The sequence below is a fragment of the Pseudorca crassidens genome, chromosome 17, assembly GCF_039906515.1.
Source record: "Pseudorca crassidens isolate mPseCra1 chromosome 17, mPseCra1.hap1, whole genome shotgun sequence".
Taxonomy (NCBI): domain Eukaryota; kingdom Metazoa; phylum Chordata; class Mammalia; order Artiodactyla; family Delphinidae; genus Pseudorca; species Pseudorca crassidens.
The window spans coordinates 81,465,432-81,478,475 of record NC_090312.1 but is presented as its reverse complement, the minus strand read 5'-3'; the positions used below and the strand labels follow the sequence as shown (position 1 = coordinate 81,478,475).

General features: G+C 43.1%; 1 pseudogene; it reads left to right on the top strand.

The window, feature by feature from the left end:
- Positions 1 to 600: 600 nt before the first annotated feature.
- Positions 601 to 1,869, top strand: LOC137209875 (signal peptidase complex subunit 2 pseudogene; annotated as a pseudogene).
- The last annotated feature ends 11,175 nt before the right edge of the window (positions 1,870 to 13,044 follow it).

The following is a 13,044-nucleotide window of genomic DNA, read 5'->3' as shown; positions in this document are numbered from 1 at the left end:
AATATCTGTTCATACACTGGAAGACTCTACATAATAAAGAAATCAATTCTCCCTAAGCTGATATCCTGGTTTAGTGCAATTCCTATCAAATTCAGAGCAAGATTTTTTTGTAGATATAGAAAATATTATTCCAAAATAATATATGGAAAGGCAAAGGAACTATAGTAGTTAAAACAATTTTGAAAAAGAAGGAGAAGGTGGGACGAATCAGTCTACCCAGTTTTAAGCTTATTATGTAGTTACAGTAATCAAGACTGAATAGTTTCGGTGAAGGATAAACACTAGAGTCAGTGGAAGAGATTAGAGGATGAGGTAATAGCCCCACACAAAGACACCCAACTGATTTTTAGTAAGGGTGCAAAAGTGATGCAGTGAAGGAAGGAAAGCCTTTTCAACCAATGGCGTTGGAGCAATTAGACACCCATAAGGAAAAAACCTCATGGTCTAGAGTTGCACTAAGAGTTCTCACATGTGAAAAACTGATCCATAAAAGAAAAAAAAAGGTAAATCAAAGTTTAAAATTTTTGCTTTGCAGGAGACCCTGTTAAGGCAATGAAAAGGGGACGAGTAGGAGGGGAGGGAGACGCAGAGGCAAGCAAGATGGCAGTGACAGCTGCACAGTGCGGGAGAACCGGTGGTGGCAGTAGTAGGGCTGGCGGTGGCCAGCTGTGGGACAGGCAGTAGCCATAGCAGCTTGCTGGATAAGTGGAAGATTGATGATAAGCCTGTAAAAATTGACAAATGGGATGGGTCCGCTGTGAAAAATTCTTTGGATGACTCTGCCAAAAAGGTACTTCTGGAAAAGAACAGGTATGTGGAGAATTGCGGTCTCACTGACCGTCGCCTCACCGTCTGTAGCATCTCCTGTTTCTTCGCTATAGTGGCTTTGATTTGGGACTATATGCACCCCTTTCCCGAGTCCAAACCTGTTTTGGCTTTGTGCGTTATATCCTATTTTGTGATGATGGGGATCCTGACCGTTTATCCCTCATATAAGGAGAAGAGCATCTTTCTCGTGGCCCCAAGGAAAGATCCCACAGGGGTGGGTCCTGATGATATTTGGCAGTTGTCGTCCAGTCTCAAAAGGTTCAATGACAAATACACTCTGAAGCTGACCGTCATCAGTGGAAGAACAAAGCAGCAAAGGGAAGCCAAGTTCACCAAGTCCATTGCCAAGTTTTTTGACCACAGCGGGACACTGGTCATGGATGTGTATGAGCCTGAAATAGCCAGGCTTCATGACAGTCATGCCACTGTAAGCAAAATAAAACAGCCACTTCTAAAAGCAGCCATCTTTTGGCTGGATCACGCTGAGTTAAAGGGTGAGGGAGAAAGAATCAGAGAACTTAATATGGATAAAGTAAGAAATGTAAAAAGTGTCCATTTCGTCTTGAAATTTTAGTCCATTCTGGATAAATATAATTTTCTAGCTCAGTTATGATAAGTTGTAGCTCTGATATCTAGCTATAGCCTCTTTGGTCTGCTGATTGCATTGTTTTGATTTGCTTTTCTGGAAAAGCAGTTTTGCTAAAAGCTGTACAGACTTCCTCCTCCATACCTAGCAGTACTTTATATGGTATAGCTTTGTGCCGTGCAGCATTTGAAGACTCAGTTTTTAAAACTGCTAACCTGTTGCTGACTTTATTGTGTTAATTCCCATTTCAACAGCTGTTTCCCTTAATTCAGGATACAACTTCCTGTGCATGACAGTTTCCTTCACATACCATTTTTGTGGGTGTGTATATATCTGACTTGGGGAGAATTGGGGGGAAAAAACCATAGATTTTTAATTTGTTTAAAAGAGACTTTCTGCCTGCTACATTTTGTGCTCTTAATCAATTAAAGAAGCCAATGGCATTTTTAGTTTTATCTTGTCTGTTTTCCACTAGTATATCCCTGTTGATTTGCTTGTGCCCTTTATTAACTGTCATTTTCTAAAATTTTTTTCAATAAAACGAAAGGAGATGTGAAAAAAAAAAAGACAAAGAAAAGATAAGCTACAGACTGAAAAGATACTTGCAAACCGTATATCTGTTAAAGGACTAACATCTAGACTCTATAGAGAACTCTCAAACTCAACAGAAAAAAACAAACAAAAAATCCAAATAGAAAACGCAAATCCCATGAAGAGACATTTTATTGAAGACGATATATATGGAGAGCAAGTAAGGACATAAAAAGTGTTCAACATCACTAGCCATTAAGACTACAATGACATATCACTGCACAGTTGTTAGAATAATTAAAATTAAAAAACAGTGACAATACCAAATGCTGGTGAGGACACAGAGAAACTGGATCTCTCTTACATTGCTGGTGGGAATGTAAATGCTCCAGTCGTGTTGGAAATCAGTTTGACAGTTTGCTAAAAAAAAGACAAAACTAGACATGCACTTCCCATATGACCCAGTAATTGCCCTTCTGGACATTTATTTATGAGAAATTAAAACTATGTCCAAACAAAACCATATATATATATATATATATATATATATATATATATATATATTTTTTTTTTTTTTTTTTTTTTTTTTTTTTGGCGGTACGTGGGCCTCTCACTGTTGTGGCCTCTCCCGTTGTGGAGCACAGGCTCCGGACGCACAGGCTCAGCGGCCATGGCTCACGGGCCCAGCCGCTCCGCGGCATGTGGGATCTTCCCGGACTGGGGCATGAACCCATGTCCCCTGCATCGGCAGGCGGACTCTCAACCACTGCGCCACCAGGGAAGCCCCCAAACCCATATATTCTTGTTCATAGCAGCTTTATTTGAAATAGCTCCAAACTGGAAACAACAAAAATGTCCTACACTAGGTGAAGAGTTAAACAAACCCGTTCCATGGAATACCAACCTGCAATACAAAAGAATGCACACAGGGCTTCCCTGGTGGCGCAGTGGTTGAGAGTCCACCTGCCGATGCAGGGGACACGGGTTCATGCCCCGGTCTGGGAGGATCCCACATGCCGCGGAGCGACTGGGCCCGTGAGCCATGGCTGCTGGGCCTGCGTGTCTGGAGCCTGTGCTCTGCAACGGGAGAGGCCACAACAGTGAGAGGCCCACGTACAGAAAAAAAAAAAAAAAAGAATGCACACATATTAAAAGAAATGGAACAACTTGGAAACATCTCAAGGACATTATGCCAAGTAAGTAAAATCCAGTATAAAAAAGCCACTGTGTTATTTCCTGTAAGGTTCCATTTGTATAACGTTCTCACAATGACGAAACTATGGAGCTGGAGAACAAATTAATGCTGGGGCTTGGGATGCTGGCGAGGAGGGAAATGAGTGTGACCACAGAGGGTGCCACACGGGAGAACTTTGTGGATAGATTAGTTGCATATCTTGACTGTGGTGGTGATGACATGAATCTACACATGCAAAAACGGGACAGGGTCATCCCCACACTTCACACCAATGTCAGCTTCCTAGTTTTGATATCATACTCTACGCAGGAGGTAACCAGTGGTGGGGGTCACTGAGTGAAGGTACGCAGGTCCTCTCTGTGCTAGCTTTGCAATTTCTTACAAATCAATAAATATTTCAAAACAAAAAGTTTAAAAAAAAAATCCTAATCTGGCTCTGAGGTTCTAAGGAAGTCGCTGTATATTTGACACCCTGAGTCACAGAATCAAGGAGCCCTTTAAGTTCATGTGATCTTTTTACTGAGAAGCCTTCTAGGTTCTGATACCCTTGCCTTAGGAGTGATCGATAAAGTCCTACTTGTGCCAAAGAGTTTGGGAACCTCTGTTTCTTCATCATTTTAAAATTCAGAAGAAAGCAACAATGGATACTTTTAGTCTTCTATAAATAAAACACTTCCTCTTTCTTTTAATGGAGACAGATGGATTGAGTCCCTGCTGAATGGCCATTAAGGGAAGCTCTGTCTGGTATATCTCTAGCTGCTCAGAAGATGATAAACGATTCTGGAGCTAATACCATCTAATAGACATTTTTCTCAAAGCACTCCATTATTTTATGTTAAAAAATTCCTGAAAAGCCATGCATTAATCCCAGATTTAATAGTAATTAAACTGAAATTAATATAGTTTTTGTTTTAGGATTAGTATAACTAAGGGAAGCTTATTTTTTACACACTTCAAGCTTTTCTTATGATGCACAGCTAAATGGTACTTGGCAAGTCTCTCTGTTTCACATTCTTCAATATCCTTTGGTGCCACTTTCCGGTGCCGGTGGAGGGTGCAGCCCAAATCATAAACCTGAAGAAGACCTTACACATCACCCGGCCCAGAGGGCTTGAAACGATGGCCAACACGTGTTCAGTCTTGGAACATGACTATTTTTTATTGGAGTTCGAATATCTTTTGACTGAGCACAAGATATCCCACCGGCCACAGCCCAAACCAGGCTCTCTGGGTCACCTCCATTTTCCCAGGATACATCCCCTGCTGGGAATTTGCATGTGAGACTCTTCTTCCTTGTGTATCACTCACATAGGTGAAGAAACAGAGAACAGAGGCCAGAGGATTTACGTTATCAAGGTCACATAGCTAATTCACTGCATAGCTGGACCTTGCCTCAGGCTTTCTGCTCCTCATGTACTCCACTGTCCTGGACAGGCATTAACCCCACAGGCATTAAAAAAAAAAAAACAAAAAACAGGTCCTGGGGAGACAGCCAGAAACCCCAAAGGTACAGAAGAATTTCTCTGTGTGTCCAGCAACGCTCAAACTGGCAGCCAGCAGGGATCCAGGCCAAGTTCAAAGTGATCTCCTGTCGCATAACGTGGATCAGACTCTACTGCTAGAAACAGCTCTCTCTCCCCGCCCCACTCCCAGTCCAAATTGATTTTGTGCTTCCTGTTTTTCTGGGCTTGACAAAGAAAGCAGAAGTAACATGCTGTCAGTGGAGAGTTGCCAAAAAAACCAAGTGGCCTTTAGAAAAAATCACTTGCTTCAAATTTCCAACAGCAGTTCAAAGTCTCCTTTCAAGCAGACACTGCATTATGCTAATAATATGCTAAATCGTTAAGGTCTTCCGATTTGTCTATTGATTGTTTAAGTAGAACGTCATGACAGAGAGGTATTGGTGCTATAGAAGCGTCAACCCGCCCTGGGTGCGTTCCTCAGCAGGCAACTCTGGTCTACATGTTACACTAACTCTGAGGTATTGCATGTCATAAGCCATTTCCTCGTACACCGAGATGGTCTTTTGGGAACATTGACATTCTAGAAAACTTGAGAAAATATAGGCCACATCAAACATAATATTAATAATTATGTATCATTTATTGAGTGGATTCCCTGAGCTAGAAACAGTGTTGGGAATTTTACCTGTAACATGGCTAAGATGCCAAAGCTATCCATAGGGATTATTGTCTCCTTTGTACATTTGGTGGAATTGAGACTCAGAAAGGTGAAGTTGCTCTGCTAAACTCCCTCGGCTGGTCATGGCCATTATCAGGATCTGGGCCAGACCCCGGCTGAGAGGAGGTCCGTGTCCACTTAGGAATAACTCAGGTTTCCCGGACCAGCTCTCTCTCTCTCTTGGACCTCGGGGGTATGGAGACAGGGAGTTACCAGTCTGGGGTCTTCAGCTTCCAGTAAAGCGAGTTGTCCTCCAGTTGGTGACCAGGTAAGGGAACACTGGAGGCAGAGTGGGAATGGGTGCGGCACCACGGGGCCCCCCGTGAAGTGGTAACAAACATGTAATTCAGACACACACCTGGCATCACCCAGAGCCCTGTGCACACGTATTGGTGATGCAGGCACACCTACCTCTAGTGCAAGTCTCCTGGGAGCCGGCAGAGGGGAGGTGTGTGTGCGGGGGATGGAAAAACCTGGGATTGGCAGTGTGTACATGTCATTCCCAACTCCCTAACTACCCCTTCCTCCCACCCTTCCCCCCCGGTAACCAGAAGTTCCTTCTCTAAGTCTGTGAGTCTGGTTCTGTTTTGTAAATAAGTTCATTTGTATCCTTTTTTTTAGATTCTGCATATAAATGGTATCATATGATATTTGTCTTTCTCTGTCTGACTTACTTCGCTCAGTATGATCATCTCTAGGTCCATCCATGTTGCTGCAAACGGCATTATTTCATTCTTTTTAATGGCTGAGTAATATTCCATCGTATATATGTACATCACGCTGCTATATTTAAAATGGACAACCAACAGGGACCTACTGTATAGCACAGGGAACTCCCCTCAGTATTATGTAACAACCTAAATGGGAAAATTAATTTGAAAAATGATACCTGTAAATGTATGATGGAATCACTTTGCTGTACACCTGAAACTAAAACAACATTGTTAGTCAACTATACTCCAATATAAAAAAAAAACAAAAAAACTGGGATTAGGAGGCTTACTTGGACACCTAGTAAATAGAATTTCCAAAGCCATAGATCATTTTTAAAAGGCTAAATAAATTACAGAGTGGTTTTCAAGTTGAGATCCGTGGCGATGTCTTAACAGACAGGATGCTGAAGAAAGGGGTCAGGTTGGAGACTGGACTTGAAACAGAGCCACGCTGGGTCCCCGACCTCTACAAGCAGAGCAGTGCTGGTGGCTCTTTGCACATGGAGACAAAGTGCAAGCTTCGTCCTCTAAGGGGAGTGCTCCTTGGGGGACAAGCTCTGAAGTAGTTGAGTTGGCCTGAAATATTTGGAAACAAATCACAGATTAAGTAAAGACACATTCAGAATTTTCTCATTTATTTGTATCCTTGAACCACTCCGATCCCTTTCTCTCTGTCTCTGTCTCTGTCTCTGTCTCTGCCTGTGTCTCTGTCTCTGCCTGTGTCTCTGTCTCTGTCTCTGCCTCTGCCTGTGACTGTGTCTCTGTCTCTGCCTGTGTCTCTGTCTCTGCCTGTGTCTCTGTCTCTGTCTCTGCCTCTGCCTGTGTCTGTGTCTCTGTCTCTGCCTCTGTCTCTGTCTCTGCCTCTGCCTGTGTCTCTGCCTGTGTCTCTGTCTCTGTCTCTGCCTCTGCCTGTGTCTCTGTCTCTGCCTCTGTCTCTGTCTCTGCCTCTGCCTGTGCCTCTGCCTGTGCCTCTGCCTGTGTCTCTGTCTCTGTCTCTGCCTCTGCCTGTGTCTCTGTCTCTGCCTCTGTCTCTGTCTCTGCCTCTGCCTGTGTCTCTGCCTGTGTCTCTGCCTCTGTCTCTGTCTCTGCCTCTGCCTGTGTCTCTGTCTCTGCCTCTGCCTCTGTCTCTGCCTCTGCCTGTGTCTCTGCCTGTGTCTCTGCCTCTGTCTCTGTCTCTGCCTCTGCCTGTGTCTCTGTCTCTGTCTCTCCTGTTAATTTGATCCTACCACTCACCCCGGCTACGAACCTTCTTCTACATTTCGCCGCCTTCGCAGAGCACAGCACACTGGGACCATTACTCCATCTCCGTTCACACATCTCATAGATCAGCTTTCTGTCAGACAAAGGGACGACCTTTGTATTCCACCCAGTAATTAATAGCGACATTCTTTCAGGCATCAGGGACTAACAGTTTTCTTACTGCCTTTTCTAGAATATTATGCTCTGAGCTTCAAAGAGCCTCTCTCATTTTTATGTTATTTTTCATCTTTAATACCTCTTTCTCATCCAGGTCTTCACCCATGAATCCTCCTCATGCAAGGCTCGTTCTTTCTGCACGAAAGTCCGCTCTCTCTCCTGCTTCTACCCCAACCTGTTCTGTTACTATGCTCTGGGCTCTGTTCAAAGTCTTTCTAAAATATCGGTTTCCTATTCTTTCCTTCTTTCTTTCCTCATAACACGAGTTACCTAAGCATTTAGAAATAAAATTTCAAGATTTTTCCCCAGAATTGACTCTCATGAGCTATTTTCCCTAGAAAAGAACAAAGTACCATCAAAATTAGATAGAAGAACCTAGCGTTGTTTTTCCTCCAGTTCAAGAAACCTTTGGTTGCGTGCCTCCCACTTGCTAAGTCACGTGCGGGGCACACAGAGTCGCTCAACGCAATCAATCTCTCAGCGCCAGAGACTGTCCCATCACACCTCTTCGGGCTCACTCTCCACAACCTTCTTCCTGGGCTCCCTCCGGCTCAGCACAGAAACTTCCTCTCTCACTTTAAAAGAAAAACAAAACAACAAATACATCCTGAACCACTACCGTCCGCAGAGACAGCTGATGCGCTCAGCTTCACAGCCAACCTTTAAAAAATGATGCATTGCTTTCCTGTCTCCGCCCCTCCATCGCTTATTCAGTGTCCTAATCTATTGCAACCCCACCCATCTGTTGCAGGTCGACCCATTCAGCTCCTACTGTATTTTAAAAATACAGAACCTACCATTAAAAATCCACTCTAATTATTCACTCTGCACGTACACCTGTTTATAAGGCTGTTTTCCTTACCAGACTGCGCCCCATGAGAACCAGGATTATGTTTTACTTACGTTAAATCATGTTAAATCGCTATCTAAATTGCTATTAACTGTTTTTAACTTACAAAAACAGCAAGTAGGGTTCAATCTATTAATACTATCTCTGTATCCTCAGCACCAAATGTAGTACGTGGTGCAAAGTTTAGGTTCAATAAATACTCAATAACTGAATTAATACATAAAAAGTCCATGCTTTATGGAGTTATTGAACTGTTTTGCAAACTTTTAACTGACATTGATCTCTCAGAATTTATCTCCTCGTAAATGATTTGTTCTCTAGAGCTTCAAGAATCAAAACATATTTTACTGAGAGAAAAAAGTTGTCTATATACTTACAGGCTCTAATATATTATAAATATAATATACATATATTCATAGACATATACTGAAAGTGTATAGGAAGCCATGTTATAGATCTCTGAAATAAAACATGTAATTTGTAACTGCTACTATATTACAATCATTAAAGTTGTAGTAAAAATTTGAAACTCATGCTACTTCTTTGTGAAAATTGTTTCAACTTTCATTTGGGTGTTACTTTAAAATAAAAAGATGATGCCATGTTTTAGAAGTAGATTCCTGAGATATAGTTAGAGCAATAGCCTATTTTTGTTTTCTTATCACTTAACAATATTTAAGTGTCAGGAGACACTGATTTCTAGCCATTTTCCTAACTTGGGGAATTGACTTCACCTTAAAAATGTCATCTTCAGAAGTAGTAGAGACACAGAAACTTTCTCTCTAATCGGAAACAGATCCTGAAAAAGACAGGAGGTAGTCTACTTCTCATTCTCTCTAGGAATGCATTTCATTTTTCCTTTGTCTTTGAATTAATAACATTTTCCCAGTTCTTTTTCCAATGGCTTGATCACCATCCTGGAAGCTTTTGTTGTTGTTATTCTTGTGATTTTTGTCCTGGAGGCTGTTGAACTGGGAACACTGCATCACATTACCTTGTATAGTAGCATATCAAATGTATCCTTTAAGTAAGCAGGAATTGTTGAAGGAAAAGTATCCAGCAGAGATCTCTGGAGAAATGGCAGGCTTTATGCAGGTGGGAAAATCATTGCCCGGGTAAGGAAGCAAGTCTCCTCGTGGGATTCCACTCCTGCTTACGCCAGAAAGATCCAGAAGGGTAATAGAATGAACCCTCCCGGCTGTGCATCCCTGAGGTGGGAAGCACAGTCCCAAGTGGATTTCTTTGTACATCTGTGAAACGGTGCGAGAAGTGTAGTCTCCTAGCAAAAGGAGACTTCGGATAAGGGGGAAGGAAACTAAGCATTATTACACAGATACTGCATCTTATACACCTGTACATATCCACTCGTATATAATGTTGGGTGAAATGACGTAACCCAGGTTCGAAGTGGGTTTTACCCATCAAATGGCCAGGCTAACGTTCAAAAATGCTTATAATCATGCAAATTTCACCTTCACAAAAGGTACGATGATTCTGATTCATTTCAAAGGAAAGAAAGAACCCAACTTCCTAAAGGGTAAAATGTTTATGGAAAACTATATGGTGGAAAAATGAAAGAGTTTGAGCCAGATGAGGTAGATGAGAGTTGAATGCAGTGACTTTGGGCAAATGGCCTGAGTCCTGGGCTGTGGCTTTCTCAGATGGAAACAGAAATAACAATTCTTGCTTCTCAGAGTTATTGAGAGCATTGAAAGCATTGAACATTTGAAAGTGTTCTGTTAATGTAAAACGTGAAACAAATGCTAACTATCTTAACTTCTCCTTCCTGGGGAAGGTGTTAGCAGTCTTTGCATAAGTGCCTGCCTCTTGGCACCCTGAAAGCTGCCTGTTATCTTCTCCCTGGACCTTGAAAGAAGGGGAGGCAAAGCACAAAGAGTGGGGCTGGAGAGTCAGAAAGACCTTAGTTCAAATCACGGCTCCATCACTGAGGAACAGGTGCATCCTTGGGAAGTTGCCTACGGGGGGCTGCAAGACAGCGTGTGTAGGGTTTAGGTGACCTGGCTCTGTACTTTCAGTTTCATCTCTATTTCATCTCTATCACGTAGCAGTCTTGTGGCCTTGGGGAAGTTGTCCAATCTCAATTGACACTTCTATCAAATGGGGATAGAGAAGAATATTTCTCATCGTATTGAGAGGAATAATAATAAAGGTGAATATTTATCAGTTCGTGTTTTGGGAGTGTGAAATAGAATACGGACAGGCAGACCCTTGCGTTACGCTGAGATGGCCTGAGAACACTGCCTGCCTAAAGCCAGCACACAGAGAAGGAACTTGGACAAGCTATTTAAGTAAATGCTCCTTCCCTTGTGTTGCCTGTGAGTTAGTTATTAAAACACTACCCCTGAAGGAGACACGTAGGAGAGAGCTCATTTATGCTTCTGAAGTGAATAAATAAGTTTGATCCTTAAAGCTCACCAGACAATCTGGTGTGTAGGGAGCTTGGGAGGACTTTCAGCAAATACGCAAACTTCCCCATCTCCCCCATCTGTGAGAAAAACAGTCACATGAAGGGTCGGACATTTCCAGAAAGCTCACCAGGCTAATTCCCACACTGCGTGGGCTACCTACAAAATGGGCATAGAGAGGAACAAGGCTTTTAAAGATACTCACCTCTAGACGCCTAAACGTGAGTCGTCTTCAGTGACCCCTGGACTGCCTTCATAGATAACGTTACGTTGTCAGGACACTAGACAGAAGTCCCAGTGATTGTAAACCCTGCGGATCCTTCTCAGTCCCCAGGAAAACGGCAGGAGATGAGGTTTTCTTCTCAAACAATGGGGTAGAAAGACAATTACCATCATGGAGCTCAATTCTGCTATTTGGGACCCAAAGGGACGGTTTTATGGTATTCATGAAGGAGAGATGGCATCACCCCCAGACCAGGAAGGGTCCCCCAGTGACAGGCAGCAACATACTGCTCTGTTCAGGATGGAGGGTGAAGCCCGAGAGAGAGATGGTTTGTGGTAGAAAGAACTGGAACGGCAAGCCATCTCCCACCTGGAGGCCCAGTTCTGCTTTTCCATGTCATCCAAGGCCAGGGGATGAAATTAAGCCAGGACTTTAACACTGTCCATACATAGAGTAATGTCAATATAAATTTAAATTTCCATCGTCTGATCAATTTTTAGTCATACTGGTTAATTCTTTGACTCCCTCTGAGGACTGTAGAGAAATGAATGTTACAAGACACATACAAAGCTTGTCCCCTCTCAGACTGTCCTTTTGCTCAGCCCTGCCTGCTGGGTCCCCTCTGAGGCCTGGGGTGATCTGGGGATCTCTGGCTCAGTAGCTGGAGTTTGCATCAGCTCCCACTGGAATCAGACCAGTTCTCGCAGTGGATTTCAGCCACCACGTCATTTCTACAAGATGTTAAAAGTGCCAAAGCCCAGAGTCTAACGGACTTCTGCAGTAGCCGACCCCCCATGTGCATCAAAGAACCTCGTATAGTAGTGTCTCCCCAGCAAAGGGGCTCTTCCCAGGACCCCACCTGTGCCACCTTCCAGAGCTGCTGCCCTTGTCAGCTGGACACAGAGACAGTGCCAGAGGAGGTGGACATAGAGACAGTGCCGGAGGAGCAAGGACAAGATAGAGAAAAGGGAAGAGAGAAAAGGAGAGATGCATTTTAGTCTCTGTCTATATCAGTTATCAAGATTCGATCATCAGTGAATTTTATGTTATTATTTTACTCTATTCTATTCTATTCTATTTTTTTTCCCGGGAGAAGTTCTTTTGTAAAATTTACCCATCATATTCTTTAGTAAAATTTATGGTATTCTTTTTTTAATTAAAGATTTTTTAATTGAAATATAGTTGTTTCACAATATTGTGTTAGTTTCAGGTGTACTGCAAAGTGATTCGGTTGTGTATATATTCTTTTCCATTATAGGTGATTACAAGATACTGAATATAGTCCCGAGTTGTTCAGTAAATCCCTGTTGTTTATCTATTTTATATCTAGTGGTGTGTATCTATTAATCCCATACTCCTAATTCATCCCCACCCCCGTCCCCTTTGGTGACCATAAATTTGTTTTCTATGTCTGTGAGTCTGTTTCTGTTTTGTAAATTTGTTCATTTTAAGTGCATTTGGGAGACGTTTCCCCCAAATAGGTTAACTGCAGAGATATTCCCACGACTAGGCAGACTGCCTTCTGTGAGGAGAGAGTCCTCAGAAACACTGTTTTTCTGACTAAACTTGAGAAACTTTAAATGCAGGCAACGCTAGCCCTGGGGTCTCCCCCAAGCCCTTTTTATCCTCTTCAGCATCTTAATAAATATTTAAAGAACACTTCTTTAACCTTTCTCTTTGGCTTCTGCACTCCTGATACCCTAATCCTGAACTGAGAGAGACCTCTGGTCCAGGACAATCTTTCTGCCTGTCTGCATTTGGAACAGAAAGTTCTCCAAGCTGTGCCCATGGATCTGCATTTCCTGGGAAAGGAGGGAGGGAGGACGGAAGAGGAGGGAACGTGCTTTCCTTCACCGTGTCCCACCCGAGACTTGCAGGCGTGCGTGGCCCCAGGGAGACCGTCCTCTAACCAGATGGGATGCACTGCTCCCATGGTCCACCAGCCTGAGGTCCCTAAACAGGCTGCTTTGTCCCACCTGTGAACCAGCCTTCTCACCAAAGCTGTCGTCTCCTGAATAAAGGTGCGTCAGTGGGTCGGGAAGTCGCCTGGGTCTCCTGAGGGACCCTGCCTCCTGGGAACACGTTGGGCCGAGGT